General features: G+C 32.8%; 1 pseudogene; it reads left to right on the forward strand.

Moving 5' to 3' along the window:
- The first annotated feature begins 1280 nt into the window (after positions 1 to 1280).
- LOC149496110 (uncharacterized) lies at positions 1281 to 3074 on the forward strand (annotated as a pseudogene).
- The last annotated feature ends 4464 nt before the right edge of the window (positions 3075 to 7538 follow it).

Raw genomic sequence — 7538 nt, forward strand, 5'->3', positions numbered from 1 at the left:
TTGCTCTGATCCACCTCTGTCTTTCAAGGCATCCATTGTAACAGTCTCTTCATTAAAAGGAAGGAGAGTTTCTTGAGGGTGATCAGAAAAGGCTTTCGGTTCAGCTGGTGGCTGAGGAGAGGAGTCAGTAGCAATATCGACTTGGACAGCAGCAGGATTTTGCGAAGGAAGCTCAGCAGAAGAGATGTCGGGTCTTTGAATAGAAATATTAGTTGTTGGTGCAGTGTTTTTAGGGATCCAGAGCTGAGTAGCTTTAGCCTGTTCTGTAATAGCTTTAGAGGAAGCAAGCGTTGATGAAGTAGAATTAAGCGGGCAAGATAGAATTTCATGGCCAATTCTGCAGCATTTGGTGCAAAATAAAGGTAAACTTTCGTAATTGACTGGTTGGAAAAAGCCTAAATCACCATCATCAATCCACACCTTATTCGGCAAATCTTTAGACAAATCCAGTTCAACACAAACTCGCGCTACTGAGGGTCTAGAAAATGTTGCCGTCGCCGCGTCAACTTTTAGAGGCTTTCCAATTAGATTAGCGATGGGAAAGAGAGCAGCCTTGGCGAAGAGATGAATAGGAAGGCCTTCAAATAAAATCCATGTTGGGACAATTGAGCAATCTGTATTGGGACGAAAGTTGCGTGTCCATTTAGAGATTCGCATTGAAAAACCTTGAAAGTACCAAATTTGTTTCAGCCAGCATCTGTGAAAATCTTCTTCTAATTCAAATTTGATAAGAATATGTGAAGAGTCTAGTAAACCTAGAGAGAATTCCCCCTTAAAACCAATCTTATCCATAAATTGTCGAAGGGATTTCATGTTAGGGCGGCCAGATTGAAAGATACCAACAAGAGCAAATCTAAACTGATTAGCCAGTTTCATGGATTCATCCCATGAGAATGAAATCGAAGGAACCCCCTTGAATCGATTTGGTTGTTTCGATGTTAAGCAAGGTTCATGAGTGATGGTCGACATAAAGGATCTATCAATCTCTGTTTTCCCTTTAGTATTTCGAACTGCAGCTGCATAGGAGATCCCCTGAGAATACTGTTTAGCAGAACTAGCTTGTTGATCTTGAGATTTCTCCATCTCATGCTTCGAACATACCCTGACCCCTCCAAAAAGAGATAATAGTATCAAAACCCAGATAATCTATTTTGCATTGCGACTGCTACTTGGAGCTTTGCAAGCAACAGAGGTTGTCTTCGGCGAGCCACAAAGATTGTTGCGGAGATGGCAAAGAGAGCAGCCCAATATATATTGCTGCCGGAATTGTTTGACCGAAAATGGAGGTTACACGTGCCGGAATGAAGAGCAGGTGGAGGCTGGTGGCTGGAGGTGCACTGGAGCAGCGGCAGAGCTGCTGTGAGTTAAAAAGTTTATGAGTTCAGTAGTAGCAATTTTATTATGGATCAAATCTCTTAACAAATGATAGTTAAGATTTCCAGAAGCTTTGTTTCCAAGGATTTAATTGTGGTTTCTTTATAGTGTGTTTTTTTAGGGTTTCAAAATCGTGTTCTTCTTCTTTTTTGTTCTTTTTTTTCCTCTGTCAAAATTGTGAGAAAGAGATGTATTTATAGGGTAGGTCAGGACACAGCTGCGTCACGCTACTGATTTGTTGAACAGTGATGAATAGTGATGAACAGTGATGAACAGTGATGAACAGTGATGAACAGTTGCGTGACGCAGCTGTTCTTGCGTGACGCAGCTATGACTCAGCCAACTATTCAACATCATTTTTAATTTAAATCCTTGAATTAAAAGACTTCTAGATGGCATTAAGCCATTCATTTTGCATCCTCATTTCCTCATTGGATCAGGTGGGGCATAAAAAACACGCGTCAACAGGCTTATTGTTCACTTTATCCGAAGGACTGTGTGTATGATAATGTTGAATTAGTTCAAGTTTGGATAGCACATTGACTTGTTCGATCGATGAATGAAAATGAGGAATTGGAAGATGCGGGTTTGCGATATTTGAAGGAGTTAGCATCTAAGTGCTTTTTTCAAGATTTCGAGGAAAATTATGAATTTATTAAGTGTAAAATGCATGATTTAGTGCATGATCTTGCATTATCATTGACACAGAATGAATATTCAATAGTGACCTCTAGCGCTAGACAGATCCCCAAAAATGTTCGACATTTGTTATTTCCTGACAATGCTTCACTTCCTCAAGATCTCTCCACGATTTTACAAGGATTAGACCATGCAAGAACAATTGTTTTTATGAGTGAGGAAAGGGATCTTAACAGCAAATTAATGTTGGATGTAAATTTGTCAAGATTTCAATATTTGCGGATGTTGGATTTAAGTCATTTGAAATTAGACATTCCATTAGAGAGAATAGGCACTTTAAAGCATTTGAGATTTTTCCATTTACATGGAAATTTTAAGATTATCAAAGCCCTTGATTCTATTTGCAAGTTGCAAAATTTACAAGCTTTGTTACTTTGTCAGGGATTTGAAGAGTTGCCCACTAATATAAAGTACCTGATCAGCCTTAGATTTTTACAAATGACAACAAAAGAGGAGAGGTTGTTAAATAATGGAATTGGTCTCTTCGATTTTTGTTCATTATTCAATTTGAAAATCTAAAATACTTATGTGAAGATATGCAAGGTCTTAGCAAACTTAAAAAACTAATTATTGTAGAGTGTAAAAGTTTAATTTTTTTGCCACCAAGCATAAAATATCTGAGTTCACTAAAAACTCTTACGATTAGTGATTGTGAAAATATTGATTTGGATATGGTTGATGAGGAAGATTTCAATCAACTCAGCCTTCAAAATTTGGCACTTGTAGGGTTGCCAAAATTAGTGAATTTTCCATATTGGCTTCTCCAAGGATCCAAGTACACTCTACAAAACTTACATCTTGAAGATTGTTCTAACATTGAAGAATTACCTGCATGCCTGAAAAATATAGTTTCTCTTCAACAACTGAAGATTGAAAATTGTTTTGCATTGGGAAAAAGATGTGAACGTGAAAAGGGTGAAGATTGGTCCAAAATTGCTCATATTCCTCAAGTTATTGTTGATGGCTACAACATTCAATCCTCGCTTGAAAATGATGATTAGGTGCAAGTAATCTTATTTCTCCCTTCATTTAATTATTATTTAGATTATTTAAAGTTCAAATTAACTATATGACATTTAATATCAGGCTTTATAATTTGGGAAATTTGAAAAAAAAATTTAAATAAAAGAGTGTATTTATGATTCTTTAATTAATATAATTTTCCTTTTAATAAAAATTGAAATTAATTGGTCTAAAATAAAAATTTAAGGACTAAACTGATGAAAAAATTAATTTTGGATTTGTTTAGATGTATTTAAAGTAATTAAGGGTCACTTTAGAACTCAAGTAAATTTTCAGCATAAGTCTAATTTCAATTATGATATATTCTCATATTTTTAACTATAAAATCATCTTGCTTTTTACTTTTTGTCATTTGCTATGTCAAAAGTTTAGCTCTTACATTGAAATTAAGGAAATCTTTTTCTTCCTATCTAGCAGAAAACTAGAGTGTCCATATATGGGAAGTTATGCTGCCTCTACATGCTTATGAGTTTTTTACAAACTAAGGTAAATAAACTACTTGTTAGTTACTATCCAATTTAACTTTATAGTGTTCACTAATATAATGTTTGAACTAGTTTTTAAAGATTAATGTAGCGTTTTATAAAAAGTTAATTCATTTAACGTTTAGCTTTTAGAGTTTCATGAAAAGCCACTCAAACGGCTAATAGTTAAATACTACTAAAACAGCTAACTACTATTAAAACAGATAATTTTGTCCAACAGACTGTACATATATTCCAATATTTAAGCAAGAATTCTTTTAGGTTTTAAGTATTACTGATAGCCTCGCAAAGCGGGCAAATTTTGTTATGTTATTTTCATATAAATTGCATGAATGCATGATGTTTTTATATTTTACATTTGTTTGTGTTGTTTTTGTTTCAAAGTAATTTCCAGGAACACAATTTGAACAAAGGAATGAAAAGGCTTGCTTTATATAGAAAAGAGGACCAAAAAGTTGATAAAAATGGAAGAAAAATTCTCAGCAAACTTCGCGGTGCGAAGGAGGTCGCGTTGGAAAAGAAATAGGCCAGTCGCGAGCACCAGAAGAGGTCGCACGCGCAACCTACACCCAGAAAAGCCAAGTCGCGAGCGCGCCTTCCATCTGCGCGAGCGCGCAAATCACTTTTGAGAGGCAGAAGGTTTGCCAGCGAAATGCGCGAGCGCGACTTCCATTTGCGCGAGCGCGCAAAGCACTTCTGAGAGGCAGAAGCATCTGAAGCAAAAGTCGCGAGCGCGACCTTGAACCTCGCGAGCGCGAGTCGTGTTTCCAGGAGACATAACTGCCACCTTTCACCAGAAAATCATGTCTTTCCATGCATAGGTCGGGACTCTTCCCAAGAGAAGTCACCTGAAGCACCTTTTGGCCAGCCAACCACCTTCATAACTGCCATCATCTTCCTCTTCTATAAATTAAAGTCCAAATCAAGATGAAAAGATGCTAGAGAGGCCATATGTCAGAGGCCATAGGCCATATATGCAATATGCAATATATAATATGCATCATGTAATAGGCAAAATGTAGTATTATAATACAGTAGAAAATAATAAAGTAGTACTTAGAAATAAGATGACGAGAGTCACTTATTATTGTTCGTGCAAAGAACATCCAGGAGTTCCTCGAGGGGTGACGCCCTCCAAGAGGCATGAGTTTGATTACTTCTATCTTTCTCTTGTTTTATTAAAGACTTTTTGCATGTTGTGCTTCATAATTTTCTATGCAAAACAACAATATTATTTGGTTTCATTCAATAAAAGTTTCTTTAAGTTATCTTTTGGTCTTTGTTTAATCAAGCTTACTTAATTATATTCTCAAAAAGAAATAATTCAGTAAGGATCAAAGAGATAGAATTCATTTAGTTGGGTTTGCATGTGAATCTTTAAATTGGTTTGTCAAAGTTAAGTCTAACTTATTGAAATAATCAAAGAATAAGATCTAGACTTAATATTTGACAAAGTAAGGCATTTGTTGTATGTAGAGATACATACAATAAAAAGAGTAATTCTGTACCGAGAGTTTGAATTATACTTGACCACATGTGATTAAAGAAAAATTTATTGTATGAAACACGTTTTGCTATAGAAAAAGAAAATCTAATGCATGATCAATTCTTCTAAGTATTCTACTATATCTTTATCTATAGAATTAAGTAGTATATTTAGTTAAAAGTTAAATAGAATTATAGTTTAATCTTTTCATATTTTATTGCTGTAAACATAAGTGTTAAGGATAAGTAGTAAAGTGGACATAACCCGTTCCTCGTGGGATCGATCTTTTTATTACTACGTTGCGATCCGTATACTTGCGGGAACTCAAAAGAGACGCAACAATTACACATGCTCTTCTTATTGCTGCCTTTTTAGACCTTACCCACTAATTAAATGAATTACCTATGCATAAATTTGATCCTAAACTTTGGTCAATTATTCTTATGGCATTTTGATATAAAAGTTTAGAGTTATGATGGACTCTCCACAAAGTTCAGGGGCCACAAGAATAATCGTCGAAAATACAAGATCAAATTTATGCATTTGGCCTATCATTTATGCATGTTGGTATGCAATTAATTTCCCAATACAATCATAACAATGAGATTTAAATTTTTGAAACTTTCTTGTTCTCATTTGCTTATTTCCAATTTCTGTTGCAGCTACCATATTCATGGGGACTGGACTGAACTGCAGAAAGTTTCAATGTTATGTAATTATAGTCTTCTGTCTTTTTACATACATTATTATATAATTTGCATTTTCTACATTATTTATATTGTAATAATGCCATCTCCTTAATTATATATGAATTGCATATATTTTACATGTAAATAATGTTTGGAAAGATCTTTACAGGTACTTCATTTTTAATTTATCTGTGATAATTAAGTCAATTTTTAGGAGATTCATGAAATCAATTAATGGTTTTCTCAACTACACACTGAACTCCCACTTATGGATAGTTCTCTATGCAACCAAAATATAGCTTTTATGTGCAACAGATATATATAATCCCAACTAGTTATGTACTCGCCTGGACGGATTGTGTAATTTTATATAATTTTTTAATTGATTTGAATAGATAATTATTAACAAAATTATTACAATTTATATTTATGTTGCTTTAATTTAAATGATTTGCTAATGTATTTGATTAAATGATGAAAGGTGAAATTACATGGTTCTTATGTAATTCAACCGATATAATTATTTATTTTTCTCTTCAGCATTTCATATATTTAACTGAAATACTTATTAATTTTCTATAATAAATTAGGTATAAGAAGATTTAATTACAATGTAATAAATTTTAGTGAATTGAAATTATATTTTAATTATATTAGTTCCCCATAATATTACTGTAACTTAATTATTTAATTAATATTTATTAATTATAACTCCATAATATTGATCCATTAGTTTTATGATTCTATTATTTATTAAAAAAACGTAATGTTTATTAAATGCAAAACAAAAGATCAATTATAATGGAGTCCATTATAACTCCGTTAGATTTCATTAATTTGTAACTCATTATTTAATTAAAAAAAAACTTAATGCTTATTAAAATTTTAAAAAAAGATTAATTATAATAAGAAAAGTTAAAATGTTACATTTGTCACATCACATCCATATTTTAAAATTATATATTTATATAGATAGCATAAACCATTAGCATAAACCATGAATTTAGCTAAAAAAATTGCAGGAAACAACATGAGATTAGTAAAAAGAATTCCAATACCTAATAAAAAAAAGAAATTTCCATAAATTGAAATTATTAGTCAAAAGATGTAAATGAGGATTACATCTAGATTAAAATTTTTGAGAGAACAAAGAGTATTGTCCTATGAAAAATAAAAAAAATGCCAAAATAGGCTGAATTCAAAAATATGATGATATATTAAAGGAACTTGTTTTGTCAATTAGGTAAAACATAATACATATTTTAATCTATTCAAAGGTTTTACTTAGGCTATGTTTGATTGGATGTAATGCAATGCAATGTAATAAAAAATGTAACGTAATGAAAAATATAATGGAATGGAATGTAATGTAATTAAAATTTTCATTACTATGTTAGGAAATATAATTGATAAAATTTATGGAATGTAATTCTCATTCTATTTTTATATTGTTTTTAAATATATAATGTAATGTAATTAAAATACTACCGCCACAAATCACACCACCGCCACCACCACCACTCCTTCACCACCACCACCACCACCATTATAACCACCAATTAGCACTACCACCACTCCAACACTACCACCACTCCAGCACTACCACCACCGTCGCCACCACCATAACCACCATACCACCACCTCAAACACCACTATACCACCACCACCATCACTCCACCACGTCATTATTAATACAAAAGAAATATCTGAACTAAAAACTGATCATTATATTAAGCTATTAAAGATGATTTAGATTTATAAATTTATTTGAACTAAAAAGTT

Source organism: Jatropha curcas, chromosome 5 (genome assembly GCF_041381405.1).
Source record: "Jatropha curcas cultivar XTBG-Jc1 chromosome 5, XTBG_Jcur_1.0, whole genome shotgun sequence".
NCBI lineage: Eukaryota > Viridiplantae > Streptophyta > Magnoliopsida > Malpighiales > Euphorbiaceae > Jatropha > Jatropha curcas.